This window comes from Lemur catta, chromosome 16, assembly GCF_020740605.2.
Source record: "Lemur catta isolate mLemCat1 chromosome 16, mLemCat1.pri, whole genome shotgun sequence".
In the NCBI taxonomy this organism is placed as follows: domain Eukaryota; kingdom Metazoa; phylum Chordata; class Mammalia; order Primates; family Lemuridae; genus Lemur; species Lemur catta.
This window is the reverse complement of record NC_059143.1, coordinates 4,055,558-4,082,158: the sequence shown is the minus strand read 5'-3', so window position 1 is coordinate 4,082,158 and position 26,601 is coordinate 4,055,558. Positions and strand designations below refer to the sequence as shown.

At 51.6% G+C, this 26,601-nt stretch overlaps 1 long non-coding RNA gene across 1 annotated transcript in view; it reads right to left on the bottom strand.

The window, feature by feature from the left end:
- LOC123621846 overlaps positions 1-22,004 on the bottom strand; it is a 152,472-nt gene extending 130,468 nt beyond the window's left edge. The window contains exon 1 of the long non-coding RNA XR_006729282.1: positions 21,950-22,004. This is a non-coding gene — a long non-coding RNA (uncharacterized LOC123621846). The remainder of the gene's footprint in view (positions 1-21,949) is intronic.
- Between the last annotated feature and the right edge of the window lie 4,597 nt (positions 22,005-26,601).

The window sequence follows — 26,601 nt, the reverse complement described above, 5'->3', positions numbered from 1 at the left end:
ACCAACCACACACTTTACAGAAACCCGACCACAGATTTCTGTGAGAGATTTAGACCAGTGGCTTAGGGTAACCTGACTTGTGACCACCTATCCCAAACTCAGGACTGCAGAAATGCACCCGAATGCGTAAGCATCACCACATGCCAGGACAGCTGATGTCCCCAGGGCTATGCAGGGGCCTGAGGGCACAGTGCAACGTCAACCTGGGCAGAATCTGGGGTCAGTGATGGCCGCAGATCACCAGAACCTGCTCAGGCTGCAATAAGCTCTGCAGGGAATGCTTTATGGTAGTTTCAGATGATATGGGTTATCTGAATTTATCATTGTTCATGCACTTTAATTAGCCTCTAAAAATACAGAGACCCAACCTTCATGCCAATCTTTGTTCACACATTGAATCCATTTTTAACAATGCATTTTTAATTTGCTCTTGAGCATCTACTTATACATCTGTCAGTGCCTGCCTTGTAATTCAAGGCAGATACTGACTCTGTAGAAAAGAGTAATAATAGCTGCCATGCACTGAGCCTTGAGCCATGCTCCTCGCAAGACACATGCTCAGCACTTTGCACACCATGTCCCGTGGTCCCCCACTAAGCCAAAGGCAAGAACTGACAGCCCCAGACAGGGCAACCAAGAGGAAGAGAGGCTAAGGAACAGCCAGGCTCACACCTAGGTGGCCGGGCTGCCAGGGCTCTTGGCTCACCTGCAGGCCAGGAGCTGCCACCCTGAGCTAGGTGGTGCGGGAAACTTCCCTTCTCTTCACCCCCTTGAACAGAAATGACATGCTGTCTGCTGTTGTCCCTCCACTGGAGAAACTCTGCTGCCCACATTCTTTAGGGATGCATAGGCTATAGCAAGACAGGGAGCCAGGGTCGAAGACATGGGCTGAGAGACAGCCCCAATACCCCAGCCCGGGTTGACCTGGGCGAGTCACTTAATCTCTCTGAGCCTCAGTTTCACATTTGAAAAGTGAGGATGACAAAAATATCCAGTATAGGGCCAGGTAGGGTGGCTCACACCTGTAATCCTAGCAATCTGTGAGGCCAACGGGGGAGGATCGCTCGAGCTCAGGAGCTCCAAGACCAGCCTGAGCAAGAGCAAGACCCCGTCTCTACTAAAAATAGAAAAATTAGCCAGGCGTGGTGGTGGGCACCTGTAGTCCCAGCTCCTTGGGAGGCTGAGGCAGGAGGATCGCTTGAGCCCAGGAGTTTGAGGTTGCAGTGAGCTACGATGACTCCACTGCATTCTACCCAGGGCAACAGAATGAGACTCTGTCTCCAAAAAAAAAAAAAAAAAAAAATCCAGTATAGCAAGTACTTAACAAAGTCCTATGAGAATATTGTTAAACATAGTAGGAGGGCCTGCTAGAATAAACTCAGCAAAAGCTTCAGGCAGCCCCCAAAATTAACACCACTTAAATCCAATTCATGAAAGAAAAACTGTACCTCACTTGCCTGTCTCACCTCAAGTCTCACCCATTATCTCTGGCACTGAGCATGTTCTCGAGAGCAGAGGGCTGGGCTGGAACCACACGTGCACCCCCAAGGGCCAGGCAGCCCCCCAGGCTCCACCCAGCCCAGCTGCACGTGGGTCCTACACTCATGACCACCCCTTCCCACACACACTAGTCGCCCTGAAATCATTTCTCCACATTTCCCCTTGTGGCACTGAGGCCCCCACCAAACACAGGGAACAGTCCACCACAATGAGAGGGACACACTGCTCTCCGAGCACCTGTGTGCATGGGAAGGAGAGCCCCAACAGAACTGCAGCATCTGGGGACAGACACACACAGGTAATTCCTGTGCTCTCGTTTGTTTTCTCCAGGGCGCCTGACAAAATTGCTAGTAAGGCGTACGATACATGCTTTCTAAATAATTATTAAATTTAACTTCAAATTGAACACTCCCACCTGTCCATAAAGATAGACAATCCCAATCATGGGGTCAGTTCAGAAGCTCTACCAGAAGCCCAACCTCACACAGAACACTCAGACCTGCTGTGTGTGTGTATGCAGATGTGCATGTGTGCACCTGTGTGTGCACATGTGTTCATGCATGTGTGTGCACGTGTGTGTTAGGGAAAGGGAGAAAGAGAGACCTATTTGATAGCAATACTTAGACACTCACAAGTGTAAATATCAATGACTGTAATATCAACCACAATACACTCCACGTGGATCAATAAATATGTTTAAAGATTTCAAAGGTTAATTAGTAATTACAACAACAAAAAGAGAAGGATAGGTAGGTAACAGAGAAAATATGGGACCTTTACCCTAACATGAATTCACGTTTGGCAATTAAGTTTAATAAGTGACAGACCTACGGTTGGGAGGGATGGGTGGACGGGTGCTGCTGTAAAGTTTCAGGCACTGTCCCCGTATTTTGTCTCATCAAGGTTGAAAGACATCACTGTGTCCACTCTACAGAAGTTAGCAATGTGCCCAAGGTTCCCAGCTGGAAGTGGCAGGGGCTGGGGACAGCTCAGCCCCTGGCCCCTGTGGGCCCTGCCCCCACCCTGCACTGCCCGTGGCAAGGTGGAGTCACCCCCTTAGAAAGTCGAGTTGTAAAATGCTCTCAAGGAAAAAACGGCCTGATTGGAAAACTAAGATCAGCTGGAGTCAGACACAAGCCGCTCCAATAGGCACTGCAGGACTGAGGGGTGCGGGAACAAAGGCACAAGGCCGCAGGCAGGAGGGCAGCTGCCAGCCACCGGGAAGGCACTAACGCCCCCCGGACAGGACTCTGACTGCCCGGCAGCTGGAGTGAAGTTGGGGCAGTTGGGGTTAGGGCCCTGCGGAAAGCCTGACAAAGCTGTTAAATGAGATTTAAATAAACCACTTGGAAATTATTAATACTGGTATTAGCGTTAAGTAAAGCAACACAACTTTCGCACTTAGTTCTTATTTCTTTTTCTACATACTATACAGACTTTGTGGTATTTTAAAGGGTAAAATATGATCAATGTCTGTATAATTGTTCTAAATAATCCATTTCTTAATGAAAATTATTAGTATTTGAAGGTGGTTTTTCTCCATCAGAATAAAGTCTATAAAGCTCTTGCCTGCCCTACCTTGATCAGATGCCACTAACCCCCCCAAACACAGCTCCAGGCCCTAGACCAAGCACCTGAACACTTCATGAAACCTTACCCCCTTAAGCATAAAAGAAATGTGAACTCCACCAATGCAAGCAGTTGGGTAACTGGGGTTGGGGTAATTTGAAAGTTCCTTCTTGGGTAAAACACGAAATACTGGAATCCGAAACAAAATTGTTCTGATGAACTTTCCGGGACAGGTGCAAACAGGGGATTCTAGTAAGTCAATACGTGTGAAGCTCTTCTGCAGTTTAACAAAACTCTGTTAAACTCATATTTTCTCTTTTTCCTAAAACCCCAATCTTTAATTATTATTTTAAGATTATATGTATTTTTGTTGCTGTCTTCAAATCACTTCTGGAAGGAAGCTGGGTATGCATAAGAATCAACAGGATGCAACTACAGTTGTCCACTTGCCCAGAAGCCCACCGACCTGGACTTCCACAGTACATCAGAGTCCCTGGCACGTGAAACCCAAAGCATTTATTTTTAATCACAGTGGAAGATCTTGGCTACACCAGACAACTGACAGTCATCTTTACAACCTGGCCTCCATCGCAGGATTACGATGTGGGATGTGCCTTGTGCGTGTCCTTGCAAAAGCAGCGCCCAGGTGTGCAGCCAGGAGTGAGGGTGGGGGCGGAGGAGAGGGCTGGCCACCGAGGGAAGAGCACCTGCGGCACCACTCCGGCCGCCACGGTGCTCAGGAGGGGACAGGCTGGGAGGCTGCCCGCCCATCCCCAACAGCAGCCCTCAGCTAGCAGCCTCGGCCCTTGCCTCTGCTCCCTCCGCATTCAACATCTGCCCCCAGATACGCGTCCCACACAGTGAGGTTGACTCAGCCAAGGCTTTGCTGTCGACCTCGAGGTAGGACCCCTGCTCCACCTCGATTCTCAGTATCAAAACACTTTTCAGAGTGGCAATGAATGTTATAGCTGCCGGAGCACCCTGGGAGATCACAAACAGGACAGGGGAGCAAACAGCAGGTGCTAGGACCAGTGCTGAACTGGAGACTTCTTTGGGTCCTCACAAACTCGTGCCCCCTAAGGTGCTGTGAGGTGCCCAACAGACAGTCTGCCCGATGTAGGGCGAATTCTTTCTGAAGCAAACACTGTGAGACTAGACTACAATCCGTCACTACCCCCCAAAGCTGCGGCAACTCAGTGACCACTCGCCCAGCAGTCACTGAAGACCTACTATGCGCCAGGTGCTATGGTGAGCACTTGGAATATAAAGGTGGCAGTACAGACCCTGACTGCTCAGAGTTCATGCTCTATGGGGGAGGCAGGCACCTGCACAGCCCATGATAAAACAATGGTGTGCGAGCACACACACACGTGAGCACACAGGCACATGCACATGTGGGTGCATGCACAGGCACACATGCACATACATGTACACACACTCATGCACACATGCACACTATGACCAAATGCTGAGGGGACAGAGAGGAGGCAGAGGATCCCCAGCCCAGGTGCTGGCACTGTCTCGGAGCACCTCAAGGGACAAGGAAAGTGAAGCAGCACCTCCCAGGCCAGAGAGCCCACAGGAAGGCCAAGGTTGTAGCAAGGAAGGGCCTGGGACGGCATGGCCATGCAGGAAGGGAGGACAGTGAAAGCCCCTTCCATTTCCCTGCCTGCCCCAGAGCCTACAGGCTGGTGACACCTGCCAAACCGGGGAGCTGAACGTTCGGTGAGTGGAGCCCGCAAGACTGGCGACACCGTGGGCAGCAATGTGAGTGAACCTGTGACTCTTCCCAGAGCACCCTGATCACACATGTGCCCATCTCCATGCTGAAGAGGGTCTGGGGTGGGGTCTTCAGAATACTCGCCTATTTATTTAACTGTGCAATGAGTTCCTATGCCCAAGGGCATCTGAAACACAACAAAGACAAAGAACTACTTATACACTACAAATTTCCTTCCTTGGCCAAACAGGAGCAGGGCCCCAGCGACAGGCCTGGGGGGCGCTGCACTGGCCAGCATGCACCAGCGGCCCCCCCCCCCCCGAAGCTCCCACTGTGGTCCAGGAGCCAGGTGAAGCCTGCCCTGGCAGGGACAACCGGTCGCTGCCTTTGGCTCTGTGGCCTCTCATAGCTGGCGCAGCCCATGTGGCCCAGGCCACCACAAAGCGCATACCATGGGCCACGGCTGGAGGCTCGCCAGCCACCACCCAGGGCTCTGTTTCCCCAGGGCCACCAAGGACAGCCAGGGCATCTGTGTCTCATCCCCAGTCCTCGCAGTGTCCACGGCAGGCTTCAAAGGGGTAGAGAATGGAGTGTGACAGCGCAGCTGTTCCGAGACCGTGGAAAGTCTGTCCAGCTGATGGCCAGAGCCCCCTTTAGACAACCACCACTTTCACTTGCTCTAAGACTGTGCAGTCATTAATACCTGCAATTCATTCTGACTAATCAAAATTCATACTAGTTAATTCACCAGCTAATTAGAATTTAAAAGGGTGCCATGGCCATTCAGCCTGGCTCATTTAGGAGCTATTGAAATCCTTACATAGGATGTAGGTGAAAAGGGAGAGGGAGTCTGTTTAAACTTCTAAGTGGCCCCTTCACGCCCCTTTGTTCCCTTAAATCCCTGAGCTCAGCGGGCTAATCTCATTGGATTAGCTGCATTAACATTGCCAGCATCCTCTCCCCAACACCAGCACCCCCACCCGCAAGTTCCAAGGACACAAACAGTTCTAGGGAATCCACAAGCTGCGGTCTACACCAACACTCCTCAGCCCCTGCAGCAGGGCTGGGGCTGTATAAACACGTGCTCCACACTGAAAACACCAACACCACCCACCAACACCCGCTGCATGCAGGCCCCTCCCCAGGCGCCATCTCACTGAGTCTCTCCAGGATCCTAAAAAGTAACGAGGGTTTGGTGTGAACCTCCAAACCTCGCAGAGAGGTGAACCCAGGCGGGGGCTCCAAAGCCCACATCCTCTGCCTACAGCACGCCCCTCTCGGTGCTGTGTGTGCACGATGTCTCATGTGCACACCCTGTGCCTCGCTCACCCTTCTCTGAAATAACTGGGCTTATCACAGAACCTCAGCACCCACAGTGAGAGGGAGAAAGTCTTCCCTTTGTGTGAACACTAAAAGCCCAAATAGGGAAGCCTTCGGTTCCATCCAACAGTGCTTTCAGACGCCTAGAAATAATAAAAAAATTGCAAAGCGTGAGCAATCCTTCCAGTTGAGCAAAGGAACTACCAACAAGAGGTGGCGTATTAAGGGAACAAGCCAGACAGCAGTGTGTCTGAGAGGTGGCCCACCCTGTCTTACAATAAACCACGTCCAGTCATTGAGAGTTCTGTCCCCAGTGTCTTTCCTGCAAAATGAGAACAAGAAGTCCTGGATCCATCCTATGCTTACGTGCTTCACCAATCTGATGCCCTCTAGACTCGGGAAGGGTAGACATTCTAGGTGTTGCTATTAGAGTTTGCAGTTCCCCATGTTCCTGGGCTCCTAGGTGGGTTTTCAGAGCCAGCGCTGGGTGGGTAAGGATGGCTGGGGACAGCCTCACCCCACTGCCCAGCTGCTCCACAGGCAGCCTGAGAGCTTGCTCCCCGGGGAAGCAGAGAACCAACAGGGGCCCAGGGAGCCGCCAGGACTCTGCCCCAGCCTCTCAGTTTAGGGACAAGATCTTAACAATGCGTGACCTCAAACAAGCTGCTAAAATTCTCCAGGCCTCAGTTTCCTCATCTGTAAAATGGGAGTGATCATTACACTTCCCAGCCCCATACATGAATTAAATGGATCAAATGAAAGAATACATGGAGAGTTCTAGACAGCAATGCTACCATGAAGGGGGTTCTCAGTGGGGAAACCGAGGTTGGAGGTCTTGAGTGACCACAGTGCCCAGTACAGGGCAGTCACATGATAGTGTCCATTGAGAGAACAGATCTTGAGTTGCTCAGGGGGCAATGCAGCTTGAAGACAGAGCTGAGAACAAGAACCCATGTTCCTGAATGTCTTCCACCTGCTTTTCTGCAGTAAGCAGCTCACCCTGGCACCTTGTGGCCCTAGGGCTAGGAATGAAATTACCATCTCGGTCTCCAAGGCAGGAACTGGTGGCTGGCGGTCACTGCCCACGAGTCCATCGGTCACAGTGGCCCTCCCTGGTACTGAGCACATGAACGGGAAGCGTTAGTGTTGACGGCTCATCCACAGTGGCTGAAGCCACGTCCTGCCAGATCACCAGAGGAAGTGGACGGGACACAGAAGGACACGAGGGACCCCGCCAGCAGTCAGGGTGTGGGGGATGCACTTGGTCCTGCACATTTCAGAGCAGATGTCTGCACCGTCCTGTCTGAAGTCAGAGTCACCCTATGGGCAAGTGTCACCACCCTGTCCTCCAGATGAGGGGACAGTACTCAGACTGGCCCAGGACCACCCCCCCAGTGGAGAGCGAGAGCAGCACCGGCACGGGTGCTCCGAAGGCCAGTCCGCGCCTTGCCAGGGTGCAGGGAAGGCCCCCGACTCCGGCAAGCTGGCGTCCAGGCCAGGCCGGTAGCTCTACCATGAGAGCCCCAGGAGCGAGGCCTCCAGAGATACACTAAGACCACAGACAAGAGAAAGCCAACTGCTTTTTAAGTCACTTTGTTTCATTCTCCATTAATGTAAAACTGAACTTTGTTTACCTCATTATACCCTCCCCCGACCCATTATGGAACGTCACCACCTCATCTCTAAGTTGAGACGGGACCACAGTGGTTCTAAGCAAGTGTAGTGTGGGAAGGTGTCCACGGTTTCGGGGCCAAGCAAAGGGGGTGAAACGCCGCCTCTGAGGGAGATGCCAGCACTTCCTCAGAAGGAAACTAATTCCAACCGAGATCCGAAAGCCTGACACTGAACACCTGTGCAGGACACCTCCGCTCCCACGGCAAGGTGGAGACCCTCCGGACTAACAGGACAGACCCGGTCACACACGGGTAACTGCAGGCACCTGCGGGCATCAGAGGTTGCAGAAAGCAGTTAAAATGTTGTCTATTAGATCAAAGCTCAATAAGGATTTAAAGCGGAAAAGATGGAATAGCGATTCCATGTGTAACTGTTTCCACATCTAATGAGAAATTCTGCTCTGCGTAGGACTGCCCAGCTCGGCTCCGGGAGCGACACGGTGCCAGATGGAACCACTCTCTGTAGAGAGTAAACCTTACTATCCCCATAGCAACTTCATCGTGCTTCCAAAATGCTTAAAAAGACACACATCAAATTGTTTTCCACAATTTTTCAGAAACTGACTTTTTATTCCACACCCTTAGTAAATCCAGTTAACTTGGAACTTTCTCATTATAAAAACAGCAACACATGATCACTGCAGAAAATATGGAAAAGATGAAAAGATAGAATTTTTTAAACCGCCTCTGGCACTGCACTCGAAGACCCCTGTTTTTAATGTTCTGGGGTATTTCCTCCCAGTCCGTGCTCTGGGTGGAGGCTCACGTGCCTGTGCGGTCCACACCCCGGGCCGAGGCAAGGACCCGGCGCAGCCCACGCGAAAACAACCGGTCCCAGAGCTGGACGTGTCTGCCCGCGGGGCAGGACTGCAGATGCTCCTCCACGGGGAGGGGGATGAAGTCAGCTGACCGCATATGCAGGCGTGGCTCCTGGCCTGAAAACCATCGGTAGAAACGAATCACCGTGTTACTCTTTAGAATTTGTCTTTTTCAGGTTTTTTCCCCTTGTGCCACAATTGGGTTTTCACAATCCTTGTGGATTTTAAATCCAAGGCAACAAAACTAAACTCAAGAAGACGTATCCAATACCAGAATAAAAGCAAAGTCAGATGTCTGGAGGGTGAGTCAGACTTCCAGGTAACTGTCGAACACTTAGTCTTCTTTGAAAAGATGGAAAAAAGATTCACAGACCATAATTTTCTCTACTTTGAACTTTTCCTGATCCCAAGAACAGAGGAAAACATCTTAGGAGAACCAAGGTTATAACAGAGACATCTTGTCTACAGAGAACACATCTACTTATGACGATTTTCATAAAATTAATAAATCTGATGTTTTACAGCTTGATACATTTGATTTAAGCATAAAATAATATTTTATGCATCCAAAATTTATTTAACCAGCAAGTTATATTTGGGAGAGAAGAGAGGGAAGGCAAGAGTCGTCTGGAAAACAATTGCTTCCCTGGCTTCTGGGAGGCAGTGCTTGCTCCAGGGGAAACAGTAAATTAAGAAGGTAAGTACGTGAGCAGAAACCCAGCGGGCAGGCGGGCAGGGGCACTGGAGGGGACTGAGAAGGGGCCTCCCAGCTCATCCCTCCCGCTGCTGCTCCTGTACTTCACCTTTCAGCAGGGCTTTCTGTTTGCACTGAGGCCCCCTGAGCCTCGGCAGCTCCGGAGAGCCCCACACCCACACCTGGCGCCCACCCAGCAGCCCCGCAGACGGCTCGCCCGAGCACCCAGAGCCTCGCCCAGCCCTGCCAGCCCGCCAACCTGCCCACCATCCTCCCGGCCAGGGTGCCCCAGCTCCCATGACCATTTGTCCCGGCTCCTGGGCAGGCACCTCCTATGTGTGGGGTCAGAACAGGGACAAGAGGGTGATTGTCTGCCTCCTGGAGCTCCCTTTTCCCCAGCACCCGTGCAAGGGGATGCCCCAGAGAGGACAGGCCAGGGAAGGTGTCCCTGTTAGGGAAGCAGGGGACAGTCTGGGGCAGGGCAACCACGAAGGCCTGCGGGGCAAGGAGGTGGGGGGGTGAGGGAAGGTGGCCAGAGGGCACACAATCAGAGGTCAGGGGTCACATGGGTCACCCGTTGCTGTGGGAGACCAGGGGTGGAGAGGAAGAAGAGTGCCCAGGCACGAGGCCCCTGCGGAGACCTGGGAGAGAGAGCACATGAGCACTGGTGGTGGTGACAGGGTAAAATGATCAGATTTGGGATAAACTTTGAAGGCAGAAGAAAAAGGATTTGTGCATGGATTGGGCTATGGAAACTCAAAACACCAAGGAGGACTAAAGGAGGGCCCCAGATGTGTGACCTGAATCACTGAGCAGAGTTTAGACGTGCTGGCTGCAGGTGCCCACGCACAGAGGAGGCCGGGGCAGACGGGTGTAAGAGCCAGGAGCCTGGGCTTCAGCGCCAAGATCCTCTATGTAAATATACAACCGATGTCAATCCCTGCAACACAAAATTCTGCCTCTAAGCTCCCCAGATATGGGTATATAAAGTTCTCAGCTCAAAAACCTCCCTCCACGGATAAATAAGGGTGAGACCCCATTTCCTCCAGCGCGCAGAGACTGACCACACCTCGCCGGCAGGTGTAATCTGGCAGGCTGCGTCGCCGAGGTAGGAAGACCAAACACCCAAAGACATCTGTGCCTAGAGAAGGACGTCACAAAACAGCACCAGAGACAGTGACAAACAGGACACAGAAGCGAGTACCTTTCAAGTAAGAGGGCACTGGCTTCCCCAGCCGGCTTCCCAAGCAGCCCCCACATTCATCCCTGGGCTCTGCCAGCCTGACGAGCAGCCAGAAGGGTCCCTCGACATCCTGCATATTCTCCCAACAGTAAACAAGCAAATGAACCTACTAGATCACAGTCCCACTACATCATCCAGCAGCAGAGAATATATCTGCATGGTATGGATGACAGGTTAGCTTCCTTAGCAGCCGTCCCCTTTCTTTGCAAATGCAAAGAGCACACGGCCTCAGAGGCTGCCTTCAGAGCAGACACCTTCAGCAGAGGCAGAGCCTTGTACCTCAAGCTCTCCCCTAACTCGCTGCGTGTCACTACCGGACCCCTCTGCTGCGGTTATTACTTATTGATCACACAAACTCATCACCAGAGGAGGTCAGAAAGCACTTCATTTGCCACTAAACTGTTGAACAATTGGCTAGAGTGTTGGTAATGAGGACACTCTCCCGTTCTTCTTGCAAACCAGGAGGGGCCACCCCAGGGAAAGCCTGCAGGCACTGCTTGTCTCTTTTATTATCAGCTTCGGAGACAGAGCTGGGTTCACCAAAGGTGACCCGGAGCTTGTCCCAGCTCTGCCGCGGCACACGTAGCTGTGTGTGGCCTCCAGAGCATGCTAGTCAGAGGCAGCACCTCCAGGGCCACGGAGGACAGCCAGCAGAAAACGGCAAAGCAAGTGCGAACGGCAGCGCCAGTGACTTCCACTTGGAACACAAGGAGCGGGATAGTCACACACAGCGGTAGGTATCCGTACAGGGACAGGATGCAGTGCCCGGGGGGCACTGGACCGCAGGCTGTGATGCGGGGCAGCAGGCATCACTGGACAGAGGCCCGGGGGAGGAATGAAAGCTATTCTGCTAAAAGAGGAGACACGGAACTGAAGTCAACTTGCACCCACAGCGGAACAAACTGCACCACGACAGACACCCAAACTGCCCAAACTGTGCTGACCCGAAAGGAGCACAGGCCTTGGCCGGAGGTCAGGGGTGAGCTGGGCACAGACAGGCGGGGGCCACCTGGAGCACTCACCCCACTGCCCACAGCAGCTCGAGTCTACGCGGGTCAGAGTCTACAAATTTGTCTCAGCCCCACCAGAGTCCGCGCAGGCCGTCCTGGAACCCAGAGCGGCTGAGAGCAGCCCACGTGCGCCCAGCCTGCCCACACACTCCACGGCAGCCGCGGCTTGGTCACGCACAGGGAGGGCTGCCCCTCTGGTCTCTTTGACTTAAGTATTTGCACCTCCGAATTCAATTTCTGGTGCTTTGCCCTAACCTCCTGAAATGACACAGCCTGGGTGCCTGCCCAGCCACCAAGCCAGAACACTGGGACCAGCGCCTTCAGAAAACATCCTGCTGTGTGTCTCGGACAATGGAGCATCACTCCCCAATTAGGTTTCGCACGTTAAAATAAAATAAGTTCCAACCTGAATTCCACATTCAGCTAACAGCCACATTAGAGAAGATGGAACAAATCCATTAATTACACTTCTATGTACATTTCATTAATTATTTGTTCCTTAAAGCCAAAGAACATGAAATTAGACGTTGTCTATGAAAAGCTTTAAATAGTTACACATGTTTTGTAAATGGAAGGCATTATTATTCCACTCCATGCAAGAGCAATGAACCTGGCTTCCTGGCATGAACCGCACAGAGTATGAAATTTAAGCATTTAGTGAAACATGAACAATTATCAAGCATTAAAGAACCACGGACAAGACAGAGCCCCATACAGACAATTAGACATGAAAACAGATCTAAGGTGGGTGTTCCAACGGGCTTGTTTTTCTTCACCATTCCTGGCTGGTTGATTCAGTTTTCAGCAAAGAGCCACTCCACACCAGAGCCAGACTTGTGCTGGCTCAGTCTGCAGCCACAGTGCAACAAGAACAGCAATGACCCCAGTGACAAGTGCGGGCCATGGCCGCTGCTCACCAAACGCACCTCCACTCGCCCTGTGTTCACTCCCATTCCCAGCAAGCCCTCGCCATCCTGTCCTCGCCTCTCAGAATCCTGCCTACCTTTCATCCGAGCCATGTGTCAACAGCCATTTCTTCTGCAAAACCTGTTCAGATCCCTCTCGCCCTTCCCCTTCCCCCAGGGAGACCCCATTCCCCAGCGCCACCTGCATTCTGCCTCACACACAGACATCTACATGTATGTGAGCTTGAAATTTAAGACTCTGCCCATGGTGCATTAAGTCTCAGCCCAAAGTCAGTGTCTTAGTGTGTTCATGCCGCTGTAACAGAATACCTTAGACAGGATCATTTATAAACAGAAGAAATTTACTGCTCACAGTTCTGGAGGCGGGGAATCCCAAGATCAAGTCTCCAGCAGACCCGGTATCTGCAGGGGCCCATCTGCATGGATGGTGTCTGCTATGTGTCCCACCATGGCAGGAGGGGTGAACAAGCTCCCCTAGGCCTGTTTCATGAGGGCACTAATCCCATTCATGAGGGAGGAGCCCGCACAGCCTAATGACCTCCTAAAGGCCGAATCTCTCAACACTATTACATTGGGAACTGAGTTTCAGCTTGTGAGTCCTGGGAGCACACAAATATTCAGACCACAGCATGTGGCCTCCCCCCTGAAGTTTCCCTTAATTGATCAAAGTCGACTGAGATCTCCCTGTCTCCTAGTGCAGTCATTACCCCCATGTGGCACTCGTGTGCACATCTCTCTCCCACCAGCTTGGGGACAGAGTGGCCTCACTCTCCTCCACATCTGGCCTTTCTTCAACAACTGCTTAATGTGAGACTGGATTATACACCTGCTCATAAAACTGTTCTTATTTGATAATCACTTCCCATAGGCATATTCTATCTTCTCCTTAGTCTCTAAGTCCCCAAAGGGAAGGAACTGGGTCTCTGACCATGCCAGCACTGGGCAGGTGCTTCACAGATACTTACATACTTGACCTAACAGCTGCCTTTAATTGAGCTCTCACTATGGTAGTTGGCCCTGTCCCAACTGGTTTGCATACACAGCATCTTATGTAATCCTCTCAAAAACCTAAGAGTTGAGCAAATAGTTATTTTGGAGAAGCATAAACTGAGGCATAAAGAGGCAGTGACCTGCCCAAGGTCACCTCCAAGGGGTCCAGCATGACAGGAGCCTGGGAGGGACAGCTAGGAGTGGCAGACCCAAGAAACCCCACATGGCAAAACCCCACGGGAAACAAGGACACAACCCATCTGACACTGCTTCCTCGGTGGATCGAATGGGGACAGCTGCCTCCATGCAGATGTCAGAACAGGAGCCGCTCCCTTAGCCACATAAATGTGCCCCAATTTTACAAATCCAACATATGAATGATGTTATAACAGTCAAAGGGCGAGGCTTCACATTGCAAAGCAATGGACTATGAGTTCCAGTAAATAACAAATGCTAAGTGTTTTAAGGGTGCAAGATTCATCTTAACAGCTGAAGTAACAGAAAAACATTCAACCAAACCAACCAACTGCCAGAGCTGCCTCCACCCTTGAGGTCCTACATGCATCATGTCCAAAAGGCCCCGTCCCTACTAGAAAAGCACTTGGGCTTTTTATCACCTCACCGTGCTGCAGAAGCGGGCCACATAGCACGGTCCTGTCGAACCAGAGACCGCCAGCCCCACACACATCAGCCAACAGCAAACACAAGGTGTATGTTTCAGGCACTCAAAGTACCCTGAGTTCCAGCACCCTATACAGTAGGCATGCAACTGCCCCCCAACCCAGGAGCTGCCACTACCAAACCACGCCCTCACTGTAGGAAACAGAGGACAGCCAAGGACTGTGGCAGAGGTATGCTCCCCAGCACACACCAAGGGACCACACTGGCCAGACCCCTGGGGTGGCCACCATCCCATTAGCAGTCCTCTGTACACACCATCTCCAAGGCCTCAGCACTGTCTCCACTACCAGCTACAGGTGAGGGTGAGTGTGCACCTGGGACAGAATGTGGCTCTGACCATGGGCTGGGCAGAGCTGGGAAGGGTCCAGCCGGCAGTCTCAAGCCCAGGGACATGGGGCAGAGGGTCCCCTGGAGTCAAGCGCCACTCCAGCTGGGTTTCTGCCATCTGTGCCCGCAGTGCCTGGGCTCCCTCCCCTGTGCGCCTCTTTGAAGGCTTTGGCACAGAACAGAGAATTGTGCCCGCTGGGTCCTGTGGGCCCTGCTCGATGTCCACCAGACAATTCTGGGCAGAGGTGCACTCAGTACACACCCGTAGAGCAGGTGAACACCCTGCACAGTGCACGGGGAAGCCCCTCACCAACTGAGTGCGATGCCTGAGAACAGAACCATGTGGATCATGAGCAGCCCTGGTGGTGCAGAACTTCTGCTCCCTCCACCAGCACTGCAAACGGCCTCCCCTCTAGCTGTTCCCAACCTCTCAACAGAGGTTCATTAACAACCCACTAAAATGACTTTCCGTAACAACCCACTAAAATGATTTTCAATTTCTCTCCAACTTTAGGAGCAAGCAGCTTAGGAGGTCGGGCACTGGTAGTTGCGTGCAACTGTGGAAGGGCTGAGGCCATGGGGAAAAGCAGAAAACCATAACACATTCTCAGAGGGGGGGCAGTGAGGTCCCTCAGCAGAGGGCACAAACATGAAGTGTGGTGCACCAGCCATCGGGGGAAGCAATCACAGCATACATTTTATGTCCACATCCTTGCAGGTAAGACCAGCGAAGAGTCTGAGCTCAAAAGGGGCCATTCAACATGTAGAGCAGAGACTGAACAACCTCAGCAGCCAATGGCTGGGCGCATGTCCTCCCCAGCCCCACTCCCCGCTTGAGTCAGGTGCACCCCATGGAGGGAGAGTTGGAGGAATCAGAGAAGACCAGGTGCAGTCTGTGGCCATGAAATCCTATAATTTTTAAAAATACTATTAGACTGTTTGTTGCCCTTAACTGACCTGGGTAGAATTTAATTCAAATTTAAAACAACACAAAGGTATCACCCCTTCTGATGAGATCATCCACTAACATCGCTGTTTGCCCATAACAAAATCCCAGCAAAGAGCAAAACTCTCCCCACCGATGACCCAGATGATATAAACACAGATTTTTAAAATAAAAGATGGGAAGGGAAATTTAAACATCATATTGTTTACTGCCAAATTTGCAAGGATTTTTTTATAACACCATTTGGCATTGAAAAGAGTACAGTCACCCTCACGTCTGTGTGACTGCGGACTGAAAGTGGGTTTGAAGGACTCGTGCAGAAGAAACGTTCTCCTGCTGATCGTTGCTGTGCCTTTCTTTCAAGGAACTCAAGGTACACCGTGGCAAAGACAAGGCTGCTGAGGGTCCAAGTCCTAACCCTGAGGCTCTCGCCACAGGCAAGACAGGCAGAGAGCAGAGATCCGGATCCAGGATGGGAAAGGGAGGCAGAACCACCAGAGGAGGCAGGAAGGAAGGCGCCCTGGACTTGCTGGCTGGATATAGTCCCACTGGGACTGCTCGGGGACAAGCAGAGAAATGTCACCCAGCTGGGGAGTGGTCCCAAATGAAAAATTTCTAACCTGGGTACTGCCTCCTGTGGCTCCAGAGTCAGAGCCCCACCCATGGAGCTAGACTGCCCGGCTGGCCACGACTCTAGCCCACACTGACAAACTGTGACACTAGGCAGTGTCTCAACTTCTTGCCTGTCTGTAAGACAGGATGGCAGGAGTACCTGGTCACAGGGCTGCTATGAGGATTCAATTAGTGGATACAGCGTATGTGTAGCACTAGGAACAGAGCCTGGCACATCCTAAACATTATGTGAGTGTTTGGAACTGCAGGTAGTATCATCTGACCCGGGGCACAGGGCGAGGCAAGTCGGACCAGAGGTCAGGGAGTCCTTCAGAAGGCGGCCTGGCTACCCGCCTGCTGCAGGCTCTCCAGCCACTGCCTTCGGAAGCACTGAGACTTTTCTATGGAAATTCCCGCTCAGCTCTGCGCACAGGCTGCTGGCCTCTGGGCCACAGACACTGGGAACAATGCCCGCCTGTGCCTCTCGGCGGGCCCAGCCCATTTCTGGAGAATCGTGGCCGAGTGGCCCACTGGAAACCACACAGCAGGGCAGAAAGCCTGCCATTCTGAAAGCCCCAGAGGCAGGAAGTCCCCGCACCCCCACACAGAGGGTCCTCGCATGCCTGATGTGGAGGGGTGGCTTGCCAGGCGTGGACGAGAAGGATCCCTTTCTCTTTGAAAAGACACTCCAGGTCCACTGGGAACAGTGCAGATGAGGGCACACGTGTTGCTCACCACCCCCCCATTCCTGACCTTAACGCCACTCAAGTCGTCCGTGCCCCAAGTCCTGTCTGCAGAGAGACGAGCGAATCACTTGGCAGGGGCCCTGTGTATGAGGTGGCTTTGTAACATGAGCAGTGTGTCCACTAACAACTAGAGCAAGACCATTAAGTTCATTACACCTGTCACTCTGCCAGCTGAGTCTCCAAATTGCCTGCGATGAAAGTACATTATGCCCAAGGAGTGCCACCCAGCCCCCTCCCAGGGCAGCACACACATATCTATCGCAAACAATTTGTTCTCGGTGTCTGCACCTGCAGAAAGAACACAACTGTAAACAGCTTGAAGCTTGGCTTGGAGATACCTTAGGCTCTGAGCAGCTAAGAACAAAGTTTAGGGCCCTTGGGAAGAAGCTAGGTGCCATATTCCCTGAGCGGAAGAATGTGGGTGTGGACTCCAGGAGGGGCGAGGGGCAGGGGAGGAGTCGCAGCAGCCTGCAAAATAAAGGGCACAGAGCGGCCCTGCAGTACAGCCAAAAATAAAAGCAAGACATGCCCTTTTCATTTCCGAACCAAGGCCCAGCATTCTAGGCAGCAGGCAGAGGCCGCCATGCAGCTGCACATACACCAGGCCCGTGAGCAGCCCAGCCGGCCGCCGGCTGCAGAGTGCGTTTGTAGTGCGAGCGTGTTGCAGACAGCGGTAATTTATTTATCCCTGTCATGTAACATTAACAATCTGTCTGGAGCTTGGCAAGCACCAACTTGCACTGTCATATAAACTGTCTGACAAACTTAAAGTTTTGTAAATGCCTCTCTTTTTCCAGCAGACAATAAAGCATCCTAAAAAACAAAACAAAAAAAAAAAAGTTTTCATCTTTTCTGTTCCTTTTCTCTCTTCCTCTTCCAAAAAAAAAAAAAATAGGAAGAGAAAGAAAGAAAACCAACAAAAAAAGAACCCATGCAAACAGAAATGATCCCTCAGCAGGAATCTTAACCTTGAAAGTCTCAACATTTTTCCAATGCCAAGTAAATGAGTAAATAAATGGGTGGGGGGTGATGTTGTGGGGGTCAGTTGCAAGGAGGGTAAGGGAGCAAAATCTGCAAAACAAAAGTACAGTCATTAAAAATTAATAAAGGGTGTGGACTTCCAGCCCCCGCCTCTTCTGCCCACGGGGACTTGAGCCAGACGTTCCGCATCCTCATTAAGTGGAGTCTGGCAGGCTGCCGGGGTTTTAGTGGGTTCTGGGAATGCCAATATATTAACCAGAGGACTTTTTGCATACCCTTTAGAGTTTTTATTCTAGAAAAGTCAACCATTTGGCACAGTACAGCCTTATTTTTGTCCGGGAAAGCTCTCAGCTGCCAATCAAGGGAGAAATTATAGCTATGTTCTTCGTAATTTCCAAGACCTATCTGGAAAACAAGCTTGGTGGAAAGAAAAGTCTTCACAAAAACAGCTTAAAAGGCCAAAGTACCATTTTTAGTGGGAATTCAAAGGAAAGCAATCCATACTTAAATCACATGGGTATGTGACAACACAGACATCATTTTCAAGTCCTCATGTGATAGACAAAAAAAGCAATATTAACTGGGAATTTGAACCCAATACTTCCACAGCAATCAATGGTACAGGTGCTTGCTTGTGTTCTTTAGTTGCCTGACAATAAAGCAAACAGTGCCACAAAAAAAATCTCCCTAAAATGTAGCCGGTCTTGTGGCCTAAATTTTCAAATAGTAGGCAAAGCCTCCTCATTCCTATTTTGAAACTTAAGAATCACCTTCCATGCACACCCATAATATAGGTCAAGATGTAATTCTAGAGTAACACAGTCCATGAAGGCAGAAAGTCACTTTGACATCAGAAAATAATGCCTTCCAGGAGATTTTTTTCTGAGACCTAAAAAAGGAAGGAACTGAGGGAGGGAAGGAGAGGGAGGGAGGGGGGAGGGAAGAAAACAAAGAAAGCAAAGAACAATCCAGGACTCCACAGCAATCTTGCTACTATTCACATTTAATATCCATGTGCCTATACAAATGACGTTCACTATTTCTAAACATTTTTCCAGGTTAAAATGGTATGCTCTTCTTTTACAGGTACCTTCTTGAGTTTGTCCTTCTCTATTAACTCTCACCCAAAAGGACAGACACATCACAGAGACTCCATAAGCCCAGCTTCAGAAGAAAGATGAGAAGCAGCACAGCAAGGGATGCCAGAAAGATCTGACCTGTCTACGGCTGCAAGGATTCCTGCCTGGAGCCCTGAGGTAGCTTTGGTTTTACGTGCTGACACAGGGTAGTCACCTACCACACATCACCACAAGGTGACTTTATGCCAGGTATACGCAAAGGGATCCAGAGCTCAGGGGTCTCTGCTGGCCAGAAACTACCCACAGGGAGCAAAAGTCACCCTCCCTCTACGTTTCCCTGTCAGCCTGGGAAGTGACCGCTGCAGCAGCCCAGATAAAAAACAGACAGCATCCCAGGAACTGCAAGGCTGCTCTGCCAGGCTGCTAAGTCAACCAGGACTACAGCACAGTCCCAAATTGTAAACACCTCTGTAGACGGGCACTTGCTCTCGGCGCACCAGGCAAGAAAACTATTCTTAGAACACTGTCAGCAGTTGGGGGGAAATAAATATTTGTCTATGTATATACATACTCTGGCGGGGGTGGGGGCAGGATTGTTGAATCTCAAATGAAGTGCCAACAAATTGGCACAAAATCCCTTAATAAGCAGCTGGCACTGGCTGAGTTCCACTGCAGGACTGTGGTCATGCAAACCCAATCCCCAAGAGGACTCAAGAGACAGCTCTGAAAACCTGCTGGGGAGAGTCTTCTCCAATGTAAACACAAACCTACGCGGACAAGAACCACGGCCAACACCTCAACCCCTTCCAAGGGTAACAGCAGAATGTTAAGAAATTAGAGAGGTCTTTTAAAATAAGGGAGGAAAGTAGCTACAATTCTATTACAGCAAATCCCTTATTGGCATTTACAGTCTCAGCCCTAACTCCTAACAGTGTGTTCAATGTCAACAGCAAAGTGAAGCTCTTGAAAAGAATCAAGCTTTCAAAGATCATGCGGAATGATCTTTGTTTTAAAAAGCACTGCTCTGCAAGAGCCATCAAATGACATTTCAAAGGTTCATAAGAAACCAAATATTATACTTCAATAAATGTACATAGGTAATATTCAGACCTCCTATTTGCCTACGTAGTGACTCAAATTTGATTATGATCATTGACTGAACACAAAGACTATATTTCAAGAGAACTGTGCCGAGTACAAAGGCAGATTTATGGAAGACAGTAAGCTCAATTTAAATACTAGAAAAAACTAAATACTCATACAAAATGCAGACATGGCTTGATGCAACGGCAGTTTCTCTATGCAGACTTTGCCGAACGTTCTCTGTAATTCAGTACTCAGTCCCGAAGCTCCAGGGGAGAAAGAGACAGGAGAATACTGTTCTTAGCTAGCAAAACTAGTGGAAAGGCCTTGTTTAAAGGGAAGTTTCTCAGCACTAGCCCTGCAGGAAGGAACCAACCTCCACACCAGCCAAAAGACCCTATTTTTAAGAGCCAACACTGGTCACCATCTCTAGCCACCTCTACAGCAAATAATTTACTAATACTAGCTCTTAGAATCAACATTCTGTGCACCTAATCTCACCTCACACCTCACAATGCCTAGCACATAGTAGGTCAGCAATAAATATTTATCACTATCGTAATTAACATTTAGAAAGCAGCACTGAACGGTAAGTCCAGGCATGGGAAGATGCCAAAATAATTAGAAAAGAAAAAGAGACGGGAATAGACAGGACACACAGGAAAAGAAAAGCAAATCAAAATTATCCAATTCTAGCTAATTAAAAGATTCCTTGGGGAAAACAAAAATTACACTAGTTTATGTGGCCACTGACATTCAGCCATCATCCCTACGCCTGCGCCTGCGTAGCAGCTAGGAAGCCCCGCTGGCTTTAAAGAGTTTCTCGCTGTCCTGACTGGCCCACAGGTGCCCCTCTGGGTGAGCAGCGCGCTCACGGATGCGCCTTCTCCCGGTGCCGCCCACCCACCAGGCATCCCTGTGGCCCTGAAAACCTCTGCCTCATCAGAAAGCCTTTTCCAATTAAAAAAAAAAAAAGTTTAAAAGCAAGCAAATGCCCTCTCCGCCACCACAGCGAATTAACCTAAACAGAGCCCACTGTCTCCCACCAACGTACTTACAGGGCGCGCCCCCAGCCCCACCCCGGGCGGCGCACCGGGCAGGGGTCCCGAGGAAGCCTCCTCAAGGCTGGGCAGGGCAGACCCCTCAACAAAGGCAAGTGCCGGCCCGGGCTGGGTGCTCGTCGCTTCCTGTTTATTCCATGGTGAGGGTCAAAGAGAAATTCGACACACGCCTGCTTCCTTTGGGGCTCGGAGACGCAGCCTAAGTGCAACAGCAGCCGCCGGAGACAATCGACTTCCCAGCCAATGCCGGGAGCTCCGGGCGGTCCCGCGACCGACGTCAACGCGCGCGGGGGGACCCGGGGAGACGCCGGGTGAGGCGGGCCCGAGGGCTGGCGGGCGCGGAGCGCGGGGGCGCGGGGCGCAGGATGCAGAGCTGCTGCCTGCGGGACGCCTGGTGCGGAGCATGGCCCGCTCCCGCCCCTGCCTTCCCGCAAACTGCCCGGCAAGGTCCTGCACTGTCTTCCCGCTTCCCGCTGACCTCCAGCACCCCCGCCTGCAGAGCTTCGCCGACAGGCCTAAGGGAGCCCAGACAGTTTGGGCAGCCACCCTCGCGCTCATCCTGGCCTCCAGGCGGTGCACAATTAAGTCCTGCCACCGCGGGACACCCCGCGCCCCAAGACACCGGGAAATAGAAACCAGGGTGGGGGTCTCCAAGGTTCCACCGCCGGAGCACGCCGGTCCCCAGGCAAGCGCCCCGGGCCACCCGCCGTGCCCACCGGCGTGCCCACGGCGACTCAGCCTCACAGACCTCGAGCACTCGTCTTCGGGGGACGCGCCGTGGCGGGGAGGGCGCGCGGCGCTGGGCCGCTCCCTCCGGCCCCCGCGACGGCGCAGGCTCGCGGACGTCCCTTTCCCAGAGCGTCCGGCCCCGCGTCCCCCGCCCCCTCGGATGCCCCCCTCCCTTCCCAGCCCGGCGATGAACTTGGGCCAGAAGCTAAGACCGCAGCAGCCACCTCGGGTCCGCACTCACCTGCGGCCGCCCTCCTGAGCGGAGGCGCGGGCACTGCCCGCAGTGCGGCTCGCCGGGCCACCCGGCCCTGCCGGCCGCGGGGGAGGGGCCGCCTCGGCGGTGGGCGCGCAGCGGGCAGGCGGGGAGCGCGGCGCGCGGGGTCTCTTTAAGAGCCGGGGACCTTACACCCGGGCCTTCCCCGCGCTCCCCGCCCCCCTTTCACTTTCCCAGGCACTCGCAGCCTGTCTGGCGGCGGCGGCGGCTCCTCCCCGCCTCGCAGGGGATCCCCGGCCGGCCACGGCGGCGCGCGGAGCGGGCAGGGCCAGCTGCACTCGCCTGCTTGTCCCGCCGGGCCCGGTCGGCAGCCTCGGGCGGGGGGCCGCGGGGAGACTGCGCTGCGGCCGCCAGGGGAGGTGTCCCGCCTCCAGTCGCGGAGGGGGGAGTGTCCCGCCTCCCGCCGCCGCCGCCGTCTGTCTCCAGCCGTAACTCCGCGCGGAGGCTGTGTCTGTCTCCAACTCCTCCAGTCTCTCCTCCCCCTTCCTCTGCACTCCGCCGCGGGGACCAGGCGCGCGGCCAGGCCGCGGAGGCGGGGGGCCGCCGTGGCGTGGGCAGGGGGTCCCCGGCGCGCACAGGCCGCACCGGCCTCTGCGGGCTGCGTGCCCCGAGGTGGGAGGTGCGGGCGCCGGGGCCGCGGGACCCAGCTCGGGCTGCACACCCGCCGCGGGCTCGGGCTCGGGGGGCGCGCGCCCACCGCCGGCCGCACGAGGAACTCCAAGCCGTGCGGAGAGACCGCGGGCATGGGCGCCGGGAGGAGCCGGCGCGTTCGGTGCTCTGGTTACTGGGCCCTGGGCCTTCAGGCACCAGCTCTGAGACACGCAGTAGGGCCGCAGGACACTTAGTAGGACGGGTTAATGCTCGGGGACCCCTGCGAGGCCGGAGGCTCCTTCCGACCCCAGTTGGTCACCCCCTCGGAATCCTGCACTCTTTACAGGAAATGGCTCCTGACTAGAAGGTCAGATGGATTCTTCCTCTTTGCGCTATGACCTTTTCTCCTTGAAGGACCTACATCTCCTCTGAAGACCATTTCTGGCTTGACCTCCGCTTGAGTGCAGACAGTATGACATTTTGTTCTCCAGAAGTACTAGCATTGGCACAAAATTAAAGCTCTGCAGACATACCAAAATATTAATACTGTACTAACCTGAGGTTTCAGGCTGGCCTTAACAGAGATGCAACTGATTAAAGGAGTAACAATTTTCAATTCTTCCCCCCACCTCCAAAATAAACTGTCCAGCTCATAGTTCCATAATATCAGGGAAGTGAATCTTTTGAAATCTATGATTAATTTGTCAGTAACTTTTATTCTAGTGAAACCTTGGCTTAATTCAGGTTCCCTTAAGCGCTCAGCTCTCCTTAACTATCATGGTAATTGCTATGTAGCAGTTGGTCAGTGCTCATATAACTACTATTTATTGAGAGCTATGTGCTAAGCACTTTATATGATTGTCTTATTTAATCCACATAATAACTAAGAGCTGTTACTTCCCCATTTTACACATGAGGAAGCTGAGGCTTCAGAAGATTTAGTAACTTGTCCCCAGACTACAAAGAGATGGGTTTAAAATTCCCAATTGGCTGCAGGGGAAGCTGGGAGTTGAACCAGCATACCACACTGCCACCTGCCTACAGCAGCGGTGACATCAGTCCTTTCAGCTCAGCCAGCAACCAGTGAGCATCTGCTCTATGCCAGGCACTGTGCTGGCACCTGGCACCTGTTGGGAATGCCCAGGGCCTGTTCTGACAGAGGAGCATGTGGCCTGGTGGGGGGACTTTGAATCCGGCAAACTTTTAAACAAGCAGTGAGCTGATAACTGCTTAATACAGGTTATCCGTATCTGACAAGCATATGCTTCTTAGTTTATATTTAATGGACACAAGTGCACACCACACTAATAGCAGCTCACATGCTGTCGGGTTAGAGAACTGTGCTCTTCCCTCTTTGGGTAGGAAAAAAAATGACTTTTTCTAAACCTCCCATGGACAATGAAGAAGAAAATGTTTTTCCAAAACCACAAAAGAATTTCTTCTTCTATTTCACTCGTGCATAATTTCCTCGTGTATAATTTAATCCCTTTAAACTAAGGGCTGAATTTTAAAATCATAACCTCTGTTTCATCATTTGGATGAATGTCAGTTAATCGCTCATTGCCTTGTTGTCTTCTCTCAATTATAACTAGAAACTGCATATTTCTCTTTCGATTTCTAAAAAACAGCTATGAAAGGAATCTGTTCCAGTATTTTCTACTCTTTCTGCCTATATCTTTTCCCATTTCAGCTGGCCCCTCCTACACCCTTCCAAACACACACACAAACACACACACACAAACACACACACACACTTATAAGGATGGGAGAGCTAGAGAAACTTAGATACATGTTTGCTCTCTGTAAAATGCAACACAATTATGTGTCAGCTTCATCCTTACTGTTAGCAAACGGCAGCCTTCATTCCAGGGGCCCAGACTGAAGCTCAGGAAGGCAGGGACTTGGATTTGTTCCGACTAGTGGAGAAATTTTGTCCCCGGTGCACAGAACAGCCCCTGATGCTCACTAGGGGCTCAACAGCTTTCTTGGAATGAATGGAGCCTACCATTCGGATACACAAGTAAATGATATTGAGATAAATATCACTAAAATTGGGTGGAAATCAACTGCAATTGGTTTCAAGGAGAGGAAGGTGGGGAAAAATTCTTTTCACTACAAATCCATTACATTTTACCTAGTGTCAATTATACCCTGACCATATTTAGTCTGTGGAAGATTACTAGTCAGTCATCTAAGGAGACAAAAATAGAAAAGGCAAACCTGAGCAAATGTTGAGGAAAAGATTCTGAGGGCCCCAGCTGACCTCAATATGAATGTGAATCAGAGAATATAATTCTGTTACTTGGATCTCATATATAACATTTAGATGAAACTGATGCTGTCCAAAATGATCCATCCTACTCTTTGTATTCTTTAATTTAAATAAGAGGAAGAAATGAGAAAGAGAAGCTTCACTGGAAGTAATTCTGGTCCTGCAGAAATGAGAGCCCCAGTCTAGCAGATTCCCAGGACCAGCTTCAGGCATGAAGTCTAAGATCTGTCCCATAACCCATGACCATGTCACGGGCACATTTCACCTTGATACTCAGTATCCTCGTGCTTCAGTGTTCAGTATTCAACAGGGTCTTTTGTGACATAGGCCATGTCCCCATCTGCACACATATCGCCTCCCTGGGATCCTGCAGCCCCTGTCGCTCCAGGACCCACAAACCTCACTCTCCTTCTTTGGGATCAGGATTAAAGTCACACAAGATGGAAAGGGAAATGTTTTACAGGAACTTCTGCTTTCAGCCTTGCTCCAATATTCTTTGGGAAAAAAAAAACCCATAGTACCTTCTCTCTCCTAGAAGGCATCGGCTAAAGGACAAGGAAAAACACAGCAAGAATAAAAGTATTACTTCAAAGACGATCCATCCAGACACCCTTATGTGTGGTATATATACCTCAGCTAACAAAATTGGTGAAACAATTCCTAAGCAGTGACACATTTATTTTCAAATTATTTACAAATGTTAAAGCACCTGAAAGTTCACCAGCTGTCGTCAGACCTCCTGTGTCTCCTCAGTCTCTTACAGCCACAGCTCTGCCTCTTGTGGCGCCTGGTTAGTTCCGAGGTCACCCGCACCACACAGAGCATCACAGAGTTTGCCACCTCTCTCCCTGAGCTCTGGGGCTGGCAGTGGCTGCAAAGTGGCCTCTCGGGCCTCACCCTCTGCCTCTCCATTTCTTTAGGACACGTGGTCCATTTAGCTCCTGACCAGGGTGTGAGTTGTCAACGAGTTACGAGTTACGTGTTTAGCATAGTACCTGGCCCAAAACGTACTCAGTAAATGTTAGCTTCCTTCAGTCTTTTTCACCTCCCTACAGGTGAGGACAGGCTCTCTGGTGACTTTATACTGTGTCAGCTTGGCCATGGGGTGCCTGTGTTTCCCAGAATTCCTTTCCTGGAGGGTTCCCTGGCCAGTTGACCACAAGCTGTGTGAGATTTAGAGGGAGGAAGTAAAGTGGCTCAAGGTGCTGTGTAGCCAGCCCACCTCCCTGACCTGAGTTCCGCCGTCCCACTGCTGTCCCCAGGTCCTGGCTGTGGGGCATGAGCAGCCCTGTGGTGAAGGGCACCCTTCTCTTCAACAGGTCGCCTGTATCGTTCAGGTTGAAGGGGCAGAAGATGGACCCAAGCTGGTCTTTCCTGGTGGGCTCCAGGATGTCCTCCCACCTGCCAGGCCTACCGGGCCCAGAGTCATAGCTTTCCATGACTTCTTGCCAGCCCACAGTGGCCTGCGATGAATCTTCCACTCACCCACGTTCTGCTCTTCTGATCAAACCCTGACTGACGCAGAATCACGCACCTGTGGATCTCCCTGTCTTAGCGGGAGATTGGCTGTTTGTAGAGAACATAACCCCTCCATCTGGCTTTCCTTACAGGAGGTGTTCCATGAAGAATGGGTGGACTCCTCGAAAAGGTGTTAATACTTTACAAGAGAAGATACCTAAGTAGCCAGTAAGCACATGGAAAGGTGCTCAACTTTCACCGAACTCAGGAAATAGCCCTCCCACTAAAATGGCTAAAA